Consider the following 14,357-nt stretch of genomic DNA (forward strand, 5'->3'; position numbering starts at 1 on the left):
GCTGTGGTGAGTGTCTTCAACACGTGGTGAAGCCAAAGTGATACCACGTCCGCACGCGTAGGACTGGGTAGCTATCCCTCATTAAAGATGTCGGACGTCGTAGGCTGGACAGACTGGTAAAACAGGACAGTCGGCGAACAGTGGCGGAACTAGCATCAGACTTTTGTTTTGGATGGAGTACAAGTGTGTATGAACTCAGTGCACTGAACACCCCTGACGATGGACCTCCGCAGCCGACGACCCATGCACGTGCCAATTTTAACACCACGACATCGGGTACTACGACTGAAGTTGGAACGTGACCATCTATACTGAACGTTGCTACAGTGGCTGGGCGTTGCATGGTCTGATGAATCCCGGTACCTTCTTTATCATGCCGATGGGAAGGCGCAAATGCGTCGTCTTCCAGGAGTACAGTTCTTTGACACCTGTAGTGCGGGACGGAGACAAGCTGGCGGCAGCTCCTGTATGCTCTGGGGAACATTTACGTCGGTATCCATGCGTCGCGCAGGGCACAAAGGCCGCCAAGAAGTATCGTACACTGGCTGCAGACCCGGCGACAGTGGCGTTTTTCAACAAGAGTATGCCCCATGTCGCAAGGCCAGCAGTGTGTGGGTGTGGTTCAACACAGTGGCGTGTTTCACTTGATGTGCTGGCCCCAGCTCGCCAGATCCGAGCCCGATGGAACACGTTTGGGACATGATTGTACGTGGCGTCAGGGCTCATTGCCCCCTCCCCGGAATTTACGAGAATTAGGTGACCTGTGTATACAGATGTGGTGCTCACTCCCTCCAGCGACCTACCAAGGCCTCATTGCTACCATGGCACTACGTGCCGCCTTGTTACCCGAGTTTGAAGTGGATGTACCGGCCATTAGGTAGGTGTCTACAAGTCTGGCTGATTCGTGTATACACTACGATAACACGTTTTATACGGCACTTAATCTCTACTTCGTGTAATGTGAACTGGGGTTCGTATCGTTGTCGATACGAAAAACGTGGTAGAGTGAACGGTAAGCTACACAGAATTGACAGCCTGGATATAGCGGCTCTGTTACGTCCACGATCGCTGACTCGGAGGGGTGAGACCACGTAAAGATCATTCACCTCCGGAAGGTGTATCCACGCAACTGACGGTTTTGCTCCAGGCCACATGAAAGAATTGCTTTCTGAGCATCACTGCAGAAATCAGACTAGGATACCATGCTTCGCTGTTCTAAGTAATGACAATGGCAACAACAGTAATGGCGACGATTTGAACACTCAGGTAAATATCATTGTCACAGCAGTTCGAGGCCGCAAGAAAAAATGTCTAATATGGAATGTGTCTCAGCTTAGATGGTCTTCGCGAGAGATGAAAACCAAGTTGCTTTCCAGATATCCTAATTAAAATTTTCCACGGTTTGTCTATACCACTTGAGACTAATACTCTAGAATGATTACTTAAAGGCTAGTGTAGCACATTACGTTGCTCATTATTTTCCAATTCGAGTTTATCATCAGCGTCAAATTATCGCGACATCGATGGAAAGATTACCGAGCATTTGTATTCGTAGCCTTTCGATCTTTATTTACGGCTTTTTCTTTTGTTTTCTCTCACTACGGAACTTTAGTTGAGATGTAAAATATAACTTCCAATCCAAAATATTGGTTAAGAAACAAAATCAAATTCAGTTTCACCTAAAATAATTTTTATTAGATTTATTGTGCCAATATATTGTTATATTAAAAGAAACAATATTATCAAAGAAAAATGACAGTAAGTATTGTTTTCATTAAGACAAAGCAGCTACAGTAGAGTTTCCTTATAAAAGAGATAATTCGAGGAATAACACGTTTAACATGCCCTGTAAAACACATCGAGAAAGAACAGATGTGTCGATTGCCGCATTATGAGCTTCAACCAAAGGTTACAGAGAGAGCATTCCAATCTCCACAAGGGAAGAACGGCAGAGAGAGGACGTACAGTTTCGAACGGCACGATTCGTGCACGTGGGTCGGGTGTAGGTGAGGTAATGCCGCTCATTTGACAAATTGATATTTGCTGCTGGTTACTGGGGAAAGCGCAATTTTGTCGCGATGCAGGCGGCTGTCCCCTTTGTTCGCTCCTCTCACAATAATTATTCCATCGCCAGACGTAAGGAGCAGCGTACCCGCAGCTCGCAACTCGCAGCTGCTCTCCGCGACAAAGACCATTTTCTATTCTCAAGAGGCACTACCACGTCCCCCTTGCGGCGCTTTTTTCATTTACGTAAACCTGAAAGTCGAAGACACTAAACTCGTTTGTCGCGAGAAGCTGCGCGAGGGAAACTAGATAACCGGCAGAGACTTCTCATTGTGGGGCTGTTAGCAAGCATGCTTATTCTACTTTTTACTTTTCTGATTGTACTTCTTCTTCTTCTTCTTCAGCGATCACAGGACCTGTATACCACGTGCTGCATCAACGATCTGCTTCCACTTTCTTCTATCTTTCGCTGTCACACTCCACCCTGCGGGGATTCCTAATGCTGCAACGTACTTCTGTATGTCATTTTTCCGCCGTGTCCGAATTCGACCCAATGGTCTTGTTGCTTGGAAAGTGCCACAAATGACTTCTCAAGAATTCTGTTGGTTTCCATTCTAGCCACATACCCAGTGCCTTGCAGTCTCCTTCTGTTTAATTTCTGGACGATAGTGGGTTGCTCCGTTAAATGACGGATTTCTGTGTTCTTTCGAGATCTCCATATGTCATTCTCCAACACAGGTCCCACGATTGCTCTATTCACTTTTCCATCGAAAACATAGAGTTTCTCTGTTTCTTCTTTGGTAAACGTTCAGTTTTCCGAACCATACAGTGCTTGGGCAGATGACGGTGTTATACACTGTGTGATCAAAAGTATCAGGACACCCCCAAAATCATACGTTTTTCATATTAGGTGCATTGTACAGACACCTATTGCCAGGTACTCCATATCAGCGACCGCACTAGTCTTTAGACACCGTGAGAGAGCAGAATCGGGTGCTCCGAGGAAATACCGGGCTTCGTACGTGGTCAGGAGATTGGGTGTCACTTGTGTCATACGGCTGTACGCGAGATTTCCACGCTCCTAAACACCCCTAGGTCCACTGTTTCCGATGTGATAGTGAAGTGGAATACGTGAAGGAACACGTACAGCACAAAAGCGTACAGGCCGACTTCGTCTGTTGAATAACAGAGATCGCTGACAGTTGAAGAGAGTCGTAATGTGTAGTAGGCAGACATCTATCCAAACCATCACACAGGAATTCCAAACTGCATCAGGATCCACTGCAAGTACTATGATAGCTAGGCGGGAGGTGAGAAAACTTGGATTTCATGGTCGAGCGGCTGCTCATAAACCAGACATCACGCCAGTAAACAGCCGGCCGAAGTGGCCGTGCGGTTAAAGGCGCTGCAGTCTGGAACCGCAAGACCGCTACGGCCGCAGGTTCGAATCCTGCCTCGGGCATGGATGTTTGTGATGTCCTTAGGTTAGTTAGGTTTAACTAGTTCTAAGTTCTAGGGGACTAATGACCTCAGCAGTTGAGTCCCATAGTGCTCAGAGCCATTTGAACCATTTTTTTGAACGCCAGTAAACATTATCTGGAGTGACAAATCACGGTACACAATGAGGCGATCCGAAAGCAGGGTGTGGGTGTGGCGGGTGCCCGGTCAACGTCATCTGCCAGCGTGTGTAGTGCCAACTGTAAAATTCTGAGGCGGTGATGTTATGGTGTGGTCGTGTTTTTCATGGAGGGGGCTTGCACCTCTTGTTGTTTTGCATGGCACTATCAGAGCACAGGTCTGCTTTAATATTTTAAGCACCTTCTTTCTTCCCGCTATTGAAGAGCAATTCGGGGATGGCTATTGCATCTCTCAGCGCGATCGAGCACCTGTTCATAATGCACGGCCATGTGGCGGAGTGGTTACACTACAATAACATCCCTGTAATGATCTGGCCTGCACAGAGTGCTTACTGAATCCTATAGGACACCTTTGGAATATTTTCGAACGCCAACTTCGTGCCAGGCCTCACCGACCGACATCGATACCTGTGCTCAGTGCAGCACTCCTTGAAAAACGGGCTGCCGTTCCCCAAGAAACCTTCCAGCACCTGACTGAACTTATGCCTGAGAGAGTGGAAGCTGTCATGAAAGCTAAGGGTGGGTCAAAAGCGTACTGAGTTCCCGCATTACCGATTGAGGGCGCCACGAAATTGTAAATAATTTTCAGCCACGTGTCCAGATACTTTTGATCACATACAGTATATCTCCATCTTATTGGTGGCTGAAAAAGCTTTTCTTTTGACTGGTCTGCTTAGAGCGTACAGACATGTTGATGCCTAGGCTACTCTCACGTTTATGCCCATAGTTATGATGCTTTTACTGCTGAAGCGCGATGCAAGGTATTTAAACCGATGAACTTTTCTGAATCTAGAATGGTGGTCACTTTCAGTGTGGATTAGGGTTTATGACACAACCTACTTACACATATTCTGTTTCTTCTCGGTTTATCGGAAGTCCCATTTTGCTGACGCTGTTCCTGAGAGATCTGTGCATGCGCTTCAGCCCTTCTTGTGTTTCACTGAGTTGGTTCAAATGGTTCAAATGGCTCCGAGCACTATGATACTTAACAGCTGTGGTCATCAGTCCCCAAGAACTTAGAACTACTTAAACCTAACTATCCTAAGATCGTCACACACATCCATGCCCGAGGCAGGATTCGAACCTGCGACCGTAGCAGCTGCGCGGTGCCAGACTGAGAGCCTAGAACCACGGCCGGCGTTTCACTGAGTAAGCTGAGTAATACTATATCAGCTGCGTATGCCATGAGTTTTACTTCACTGTTCTCGCATCGAAGACCATTTTATAGCTGTAAATTACTCTCTCGAACCACTTTCACTAATTCAAGGTTGAAGAGAACACACGACAGAGCATCTTCCTGTCGAAATCCCGTTGTAATGGGGAATTTGGGAGATATAGGTCCTCTGAAGGTCACTACTGCCCTTGAGCCATCCATGCTCAGATGAATCAAATTCTCTTAGTGTTCTGTAGAAGCTACATATTTGGATGCTGTCATAGGCTTGTTCATTACAAATGCGTTTTAGGATAGAATTGTACAATTTAAGATTGAAAATTAAATATGACTTTTTTACAATAATGCGTTTCATTAATTTAATAAACACAAATCAATTATCGATCGGAAACTATTGCTAACATTTACGTAATATATACACAAGTTGTTTAACCTCTTTAATGGCTCATAACTTTGAAATATACATCCAAATGTAACTAATGGAGTTAATTACATGTGCTAACAATGATCAATTAATTATTTTAGTAGTGGTATTTATTCTGGTTTATAAATTTCGGGCCGCGCGGGATTAGCTGTGTGGTCTATGGCGCTGTAGTCATGGACTGTGCGGCTGGTCCCGGCTGGGGGTTCGAGTCCTCCCTCGGGCATGGGTGTGTGTGTTTGTCCTTAGGATAATTTAGGTTAAGTAGTGTGTAAGCTTAGGGACTGATGACCTTAGCAGTTAAGTCCCACAAGATTTCACACACTTCTGGACATCTATAAATTTCGGTTTGAAATTACATATCACTTGAAATCACGTGAATTTAGATTTGTTTCTTGGTTTTTGATCGATTTACAATAACGTTTTCCAAACTGAACTTTCGAGATGTAATTGCAGTTAATTAACGAAAGTAATAACGATGCTAACATTTGTAACTACTTCTACTCAAATGAATTACATACTGATTATTATAGTTCTGAGTAAATGTTGATGGTTCATAGTGATTATTATGTTTCATATTTACATAGTACTTAATTATTCGTAAATTTTGTTTAAATGTCATTCATGGTATTATATAGTACAATTACGTAACAGGAAAATGTGCCATAGTGGCATGATATTTACTCTTTGTGTAACAGAAAGTACCGATACCCGGCTACAAATTCTGAGTATCGAATATTATAGTACTGGTGAGGAGGGGGGGGGGGGGGGTATGTTACAAGTGACCTGAGCTACAATCTGCTCCTCTGTAAGTTCTGACATCTCTTATAAATGAGCTGCATTCTTGATTTGCCATAACATGGTCAATCTCATTTGCAGTTTGGCATCTGGACAACCCCATGTACTTTTGTGAATTTCTTTGTGAGGGAACATACTCTCCGACAATGCGAAGTAGATCATTTTTAATCGATTTTCGTTTGTGGTGGAGTGCTTCCTATGTTTTCCTATTGTGGATTTGAACATACCCTCTCTATCTATTTTTCTGTTAAAATTTCTTAGGATAATTCTCATATTTGTTGTTGGAATACTTTCACTTACCCTGCATAATTCTTCATACTACTCAAATTTTTCATCCTCAGTTGAATCTTCAGTCAGCGAATGAAAGTTAACGAATGTTATAAAGTACTACTGGTGTTTGACTGTGGTGTAAGATATTCTTTTATTAATGGGAGGGAATTCTTTAACCATATTAACAGTCTTGTCCTTTGCAGCTAAACCAGCACTAATTTTATGCTGTTTCTCATCTCTCCCACAAAAAATGACACAACCATCCTCCGTGTGTATCCCTTCTCCAAGCCATTTAATTTCCTATAGAGCTACAATGTCTGTCTTGTATGGTTTTAATTCAGATATCGAAATCGCTGATGCAGCTGGTTTATTAAGATTACGAAAGTTCCGTCTCCTGAATGTGAAATCCCGTTTCTTGTTTCCATCTCGTGGATTCCTGTTCCATAGCCTAGTTATGTTTCCTTTGAATCCAGTATCCAAGGCATATCATTGATTTGGGCCAGTATGTATAAGATCCCCTGACCGCGTCAGGAGCGCTGCGCAGGTTAAGCCTGGTGATGGGGCTGCCATCTCACAACTTCCAAGCTTGCTGAGTAATATTTTGGATTACCATTTCCTGGACAGACTGCCTACCCTGTAGAGATGTCTTCCGCCTCTTCTACCGTTGGAATGTCATGAAATTTATCTTCAGTCATCTGGGCCGTTGACATACTCTTCACTGGTTTTGGGCCATCCTGGGTATCTACACTCCTGGAAATGGAAAAAAGAACACATTGACACCGGTGTGTCAGACCCACCATACTTGCTCCGGACACTGCCAGAGGGCTGTACAGGCAATGATCACACGCACGGCACAGCGGACACACCAGGATCCGCGGTGTTGGCCGTCGAATGGCGCTAGCTGCGCAGCATTTGTGCACCGCCGCCGTCAGTGTCAGCCAGTTTGCCGTGGCATACGGAGCTCCATCGCAGTCTTTAACACTGGTAGCATGCCGCGACAGCGTGGACGTGAACCGTATGTGCAGTTGACGGACTTTGAGCGAGGGCGTATAGTGGGCATGCGGGAGGCCGGGTGGACGTACCGCCGAATTGCTCAACACGTGGGGCGTGAGGTCTCCACAGTACATCGATATTGTCGCCAGTGGTCGGCGGAAGGTGCACGTGCCCGTCGACCTGGGACCGGACCGCAGCGACGCACGGATGCACGCCAAGACCGTAGGATCCTACGCAGTGCCGTAGGGGACCGCACCGCCACTTCCCAGCAAATTAGGGACACTGTTGCTCCATGGGTATCGGCGAGGACCATTCGCAACCGTCTCCATGAAGCTGGGCTACGGTCCCGCACACCGTTAGGCCGTCTTCCACTCACGCCCCAACATCGTGCAGCCCGCCTCCAGTGGTGTCGCGACAGGCGTGAATGGAGGGACGAATGGAGACGTGTCGTCTTCAGCGATGAGAGCCGCTTCTGCCTTGGTGCCAATGATGGTCGTATGCGTGTTTGGCGCCGTGCAGGTGAGCGCCACAATCAGGACTGCATACGACCGAGGCACACAGGGCAAACACTCGGCATCATGGTGTGGGTAGCGATCTCCTACACTGGCCGTACACCACTGGTGATCGTCGAGGGGACACTGAATAGTGCACGGTACATCCAAACCGTCATCGTACCCATCGTTCTACCATTCCTAGACCGGCAAGGGAACTTGCTGTTCCAACAGGACAATGCACGTCCGCATGTATCCCATGCCACCCAACGTGCTCTAGAAGGTGTAAGTCAACTACCCTGGCCAGCAAGATCTCCGGATCTGTCCCCCATTGAGCACGTTTGGGACTGGATGAAGCGTCGTCTCACGCGGTCTGCACGTCCAGCACGAACGCTGGTCCAACTGAGGCGCCAGGTGGAAATGGCATGGCAAGCCGTTCCACAGGACTACATCCAGCATCTCTACGATCGTCTCCATGGGAGAATAGCAGCCTGCATTGCTGCGAAAGGTGGATATACACTGTACTAGTGCCGACATTGTGCATGCTCTGTTGCCTGTGTCTATGTGCCTGTGGTTCTGTCAGTGTGATCATGTGATGTATCTGACCCCAGGAATGTGTCAACAAATTTTCCCCTTCCTGGGACAATGAATTCACGGTGTTCTTATTTCAATTTCCAGGAGTGTAATATCCCTGGTAGCCACCAGACACCTGTCTGGCCGAGTACCCCCAATCCATCACCTGGAGACGCACCCAATGGGGGACTAAAAATGGGGTGAAGTAGATAGACAATGTAAACAGAGATTTCAGTGTGGGTAGTATTTCTCCTTGATTTACTAACACGACTACTCGCTCATTCGTTTATTGCTGGTATAGTTGTAGGATAGCTACCTACAAGAAACCAGATCATTACTACTGTAATAAGTTTGTATTTGTTCTATAACTTCATTTCCTAAATGTTTTCTGAGCTAAAGAGATGGTCGGCCAAGTCCCCAATTTCAACGGTAGCTCTACTTCTCAACTATATTCGTCTCTCTGTTTACTTATTAACATCTCGATTCCTTCTCATGCTTGCAAGATACAGTACGTTACACACGAGTACATGTGTTAACAATAATTATTATTATTGCCTTACGAATAAGGTTTTCAAAGTTTGTAACGTGAAGAAGAAAGTCCACAATATTCTTCTGATATTCCATTTTACGCTGGAGATACTCACTGGCGATTACATACCGTAGAGCTACCAAACTAGGGGCACGCTCATTGTTACGTCTCACTCGCTGCTCCTAATAGTCAGAGACATTACATATGAGGTCGAACTCGAGTAAGTTAGCGGTCCAGGCAAGGTGCGATATGGTGCCTGAAGGTCCGTCAAACAGGTAATCCAAGCGTGCTCTAAACACTGTTGTAATCATTCTGGTAGACGAAGCATACGAGCGTACTAATCATGACGCAGGAGTAAATTACCAATGCTAGTGAACAGATGAAGATGCTTACGGCCACGGTCAGTCAGCTGCAGCCTGCTGCCTCTATGTGTAGCAGTAGCGGAGCATATGGTGTGTCGCCCACTGACTCTGTCGCCGAGACGCCTTGCAGCATACTCGTCGTGAGGGATGCATACTCACAGCAGGCTGAGTTGTGGACTGCGATGTGTTCGTGTCACTGGAGGTGGAAAGTCAATGTAGAGGCTTGCGTTCTCGCCTTTTCCATTTATCTTGTGAGCGGACAGGTAGCCGCTCATTCAGCTGGCCTCTAGGAGGCACACGAGGAAGGTGTTATCTAGTTATCTAGAGCTCCAGCGTGAGGCACGTTATGGAGCCCCTTTGGGAAATAACGTCCAGCGATGGAAAAAAAAGCCAATGTGGATTCGGTAAGTCTGCCACTGGTACTCGTCCGAGATGTGGAGAAGGCACTGCCTGTGGCTATCAGGCGTGTAGGGTGCAGTCTACATCTACATCTTCATCTACATCCATACTCCGCAAGTCACCTGACGGTGTGTGGCCGAGGATACTTTGAGTACTTGTCGGTTCTCCCTTGTATTCCAGTCTCGTATTGTTCGTGGAAAGAAAGATTGTCGGTATGCCTCTATGTGGGCTCTAATCTTTCTGATTTTATCACCATGGTCTCTTCGCGAGATATACGTAGGCGGGAGCAATATACTGCTTGACTCATCGGTGAAGGTATGTTCTCGAAACTTCAACAAAAGCCCGTATCGAGCTACTGAGCGTCTCTCCTACAGAGTCTTCCACTGGAGTTTATCTGTCATCTCCGTAACGCTTTCGCGATTACTAAATGCTCCTGTAACGAAGTGCGCTGCTCTCCGTTGGATCTTCTCTATCTCTTCTATCAACCCTATCTGGTACGTATCCCACACACTGCTGAGCAATATTCAACCAGTCGTCTGTAGATTGTGCCTCAGATCGGTACCAATTGCGTTTGTCTCTTGGGCTTTGAGGCCATCCTCAGTTCTTACGGGATGCTGGCGGAAGTGGTGAAGACTACTGGCCTCGCACACAGGATTCAAGCAGAGCTCACGATTTGCTGCAGATTTCCTAGAATTCCGTTCAAATGGTTCTGAGCACTATGGGACTTAACTCCTGAGGTCATCAGTCCCCTAGAACTTAGAACTACTTAAACCGAACTAACCTAAGGACACCACACACATCCATGCCCGAGGCAGGATTCGAACCTGCGACCATAGCGGTCGCGCGGTTCCAGACTGTAGCGCCTAGAACCGCTCGGCCACTCCGGCTGGCTAGAATTACGTATTTATATGTGCGATGTTTGTTCTTTACGAATGACCGAGAGAGCAGAAATCATTTTTATGCTTTAGTAGCCGTATATACAAAATTGAATAGAAATTTACAGATCTCGGCTGTAAATTCTATTTCGTTCCTAGAATGAATCGGGGCCTTTTGGTTGAAAAGCGGCAAGCTACTTCGCACGTCAGCAACGTCCAGCACAGCTGTACGAGAATATTTATGGCGGGCGAAAGTTGCGACACCAGCGTGATACAGCATTCTCTGTTCTCACTTGCGGACTTCAGTACGATAATTTGTCTCAGAGACACAGTCGCGGTATTGAGTGCATAGCCTCTTGATTAAAGAGTAGGTATCCAGTCACATTTTCCTTTGATGTTAAGGAATTTTCAGAACAAATTATTGTCTGGTAATTTGCGTTAGAAGTACTTTATTATCTCGTTGGGGAATTAGAATCCAATATTTAAAGTTACACTGACGAGCCAAAACATTTTGATTACCAGCTTAATAGCTCGTTTGACCATCTTTGGAACGAAATTCATCACTGACTCTGCGTATTAGGGATTCGACAATATGTTGGTAGGTTTGTGAAGGTATGTGCATTATGTGTCTACGCACAGGTTATGTAATTCGCATAAATAAAGGAGCCCCTGATTTGCGTACGCGGTGATGGATTTGCATCAGGCGTATCTCGTCACCGAAACACCAACGTGCTTCACTGTAACGCTCCTTAAACCACTGTAACACGGTTCTGGCCCCGAGACACGGACAATTATACTGTTGAAAGACGACAGCGCCGTCGGATGAAACATCAAGCATGAAAGGATGCAGTTGGTTCGCAGCTGTCAGCGTGTCTTCGATTATTACGAGAGGTCCAACGCAAGCGCAAGATAATGTCCCTCATAGTACAATACTGCTCCTAACGGTCGGCGTCCGTGGCGTGCCACGTATCGAGCCGCCGTTCACCTCGATGATGGCGTCTACGGAGACGACCATCCACCTAGTGTAGTAAAAATGTGATTCGCCCTAAGAGCCGACACATTTACATTTATCGGCGGTCGAATACCGATGGCCTTGCGCTCATTGCTGTCATAAGTGACGATGTCGTTGGTACATCCATTTTATAACGCAATCAGACTTCGTTTACATGAATTCACTGTGAGGACAAATTCTGTTCAAATGGAATCTATTAATACCAGATACATCACAAACTATGGTTCACGGAGGTCAGGGTGCTGTGAATAACATTTAACAACCACATGTCGGTGCATTAATACTATACCCATTCAACTTGCAGCAGAAAATGGCACTCTGTGGGCGAGGGGCGGAGCGCGGCGGAAACTGTAATATTCTTACGCGTCCACGAAAACTTGCAAACTACGTGGACTGGCGTGCTGATTATTAGAACGCAGAAAACGTACCTATAAGAGCCGTGAAATCCCGTAGACTTCAGTGTAAAGTCCACCCATTTGCTGGTCTGACCAACCAATTCGAGTCACAGGCACGACGGCACATACTGAAAATGTCAAACGTCTGAGGCTGGCTCAGAATGAATAAGTTCACCCTCATGACACACGATATGTCCGAGATGATACGCATTTTCACCGTCGGTACAGTTGGAAACTCCCACTGTCTCTTATTTCACACCGTTGCATACCACAAGTATCACCCACTATAAAAAGACCTGAAGTTCTCCACCAGGGGAGTACTAGAAGACGGAGAAGCGAAAGAACCACAATCACTTTCCACAGATCCTCGTACAGGAACCAAATTTGCAGAAAAAACCCACCTCCACGTTGTATAAACCAATCGAACTGTCCTCCACTCATTGAATCTCCCCTCCTGACTGTTCTTCTGGCGTGGTAGCCAGTCCAGACACAGCACCAGCGTTCCCACGCTGGGGAATCAAGAATGTGCTTTGCATGTACTGAAGGGAGCCAATCAGCTATTCAAAATCTCTCTTGTCTGAAAAAAGAAGATTTTAGACTAAGGAGGCGTCGTTCTCAAGCTAAGCATGGCCATTTTTCAGCAAGAAACGTCTACCTAGAGAGGACCACAGTCCCTCATTATTTAAGAGATCTCATCCTTCCAGACCGACCATTTCCATTTTCTGAAAGAAGGCTGTTAAGCTTCCCAGACAGTCGTGCCAATGAAATATACGTTTCTTTCCACTCGCTGAAAGAACCTGGTGTCTCCCTGGGGTCAGGGGAGTTACAGTCTTGCCTCCACTGAACACCTGCTACAGTTGTTCTGATCATATCGTCCCAACTTCTAACATGAGAATGCTTACAGTTTTTTGTCCGTCCCACCTTTCGGACAAAAGCTCAGATTACAACACTCTCTCTTAAATGGCTTCCTCCATCCACTTTCTTCCATCTGACCTCCTTCCCGATGGACTTTCGCCTGGCCCAGGTAAAATGTTTTGCGAGCCAGAGGTCTGCTGCTCCGACCCTAAAGTGGGAAGATTGGAGTACCGTGGCCAGACGTCCCTCTGCAGGTACAATTCACAGAGAGTTGCTTCCATAGATCACTCGCACAGCCTGGGCGCTGGACTCACCATTCATGGTCCACTATCTGTCTTAATCCCTATTCTCTGTCGCCTCCACTACGGCCCCTTGGGTACAAGTTCTCTACAGTCTACATATGCAGTTGAAAGAAGATTTTGTTCACCATTTGCTAATGTAAAAAAGTTATAAGCTACGCATGTCAAATGTAGCACAGAGATCATGACGTGAAATATGAATATTAATCTGACCAACAGAGTAGTTCAAGTGAGAGATTGGCAGGCCACCTTTCAACTGTGTCTGTTAGACTCCTTCTGTTCACATTAAAGTAAAGTTTCGTGCAAGTCTCCACTTTGCGGTCCATAGTTACGGTTTCGGAAACCGCATTATTCTTTAAAATACACTCCTGGAAATGGAAAAAAGAACACATTGACACCGGTGTGTCAGACCCATCATACTTGCTCCGGACACTGCGAGAGGGCTGTACAAGCAATGATCACACGCACGGCACAGCGGACACACCAGGAACCGCGGTGTTGGCCGTCGAATGGCGCTAGCTGCGCAGCATTTGTGCACCGCCGCCGTCAGTGTCAGCCAGTTTGCCGTGGCATACGGAGCTCCATCGCAGTCTTTAACACTGGTAGCATGCCGCGACAGCTTGGACGTGAACCGTATGTGCAGTTGACGGACTTTGAGCAAGGGCGTATAGTGGGCATGCGGGAGGCCGGGTGGACGTATCGCCGAATTGCTCAACACGTGGGGCGTGAGGTCTCCACAGTACATCGATGTTGTCGCCAGTGGTCGGCGGAAGGTGCACGTGCCCGTCGACCTGGGACCGGACCGCAGCGACGCACGGATGCACGCCAAGACCGTAGGATCCTACGCAGTGCCGTAGGGGACCGCACCGCCACTTCCCAGCAAATTAGGGACACTGTTGCTCCTGGGGTATCGGCGAGGACCATTCGCAACCGTCTCCATGAAGCTGGGCTACGGTCCCGCACACCGTTAGGCCGTCTTCCGCTCACGCCCCAACATCGTGCAGCCCGCCTCCAGTGGTGTCGCGACAGGCGTGAATGGAGGGACGAATGGAGACGTGTCGTCTTCAGCGATGAGAGTCGCTTCTGCCTTGGTGCCAATGAAGGTCGTATGCGTGTTTGGCGCCGTGCAGGTGAGCGCCACAATCAGGACTGCATACGACCAAGGCACACAGGGCCAACACCCGGCATCATGGTGTGGGGAGCGATGTCCTACACTGGCCGTACACCACTGGTGATCGTCGAGGGGACACTGAATAGTGCACGGTACATCCAA

This window comes from Schistocerca americana, chromosome X (genome assembly GCF_021461395.2).
Source record: "Schistocerca americana isolate TAMUIC-IGC-003095 chromosome X, iqSchAmer2.1, whole genome shotgun sequence".
NCBI classification, from domain to species: Eukaryota; Metazoa; Arthropoda; class Insecta; order Orthoptera; family Acrididae; genus Schistocerca; species Schistocerca americana.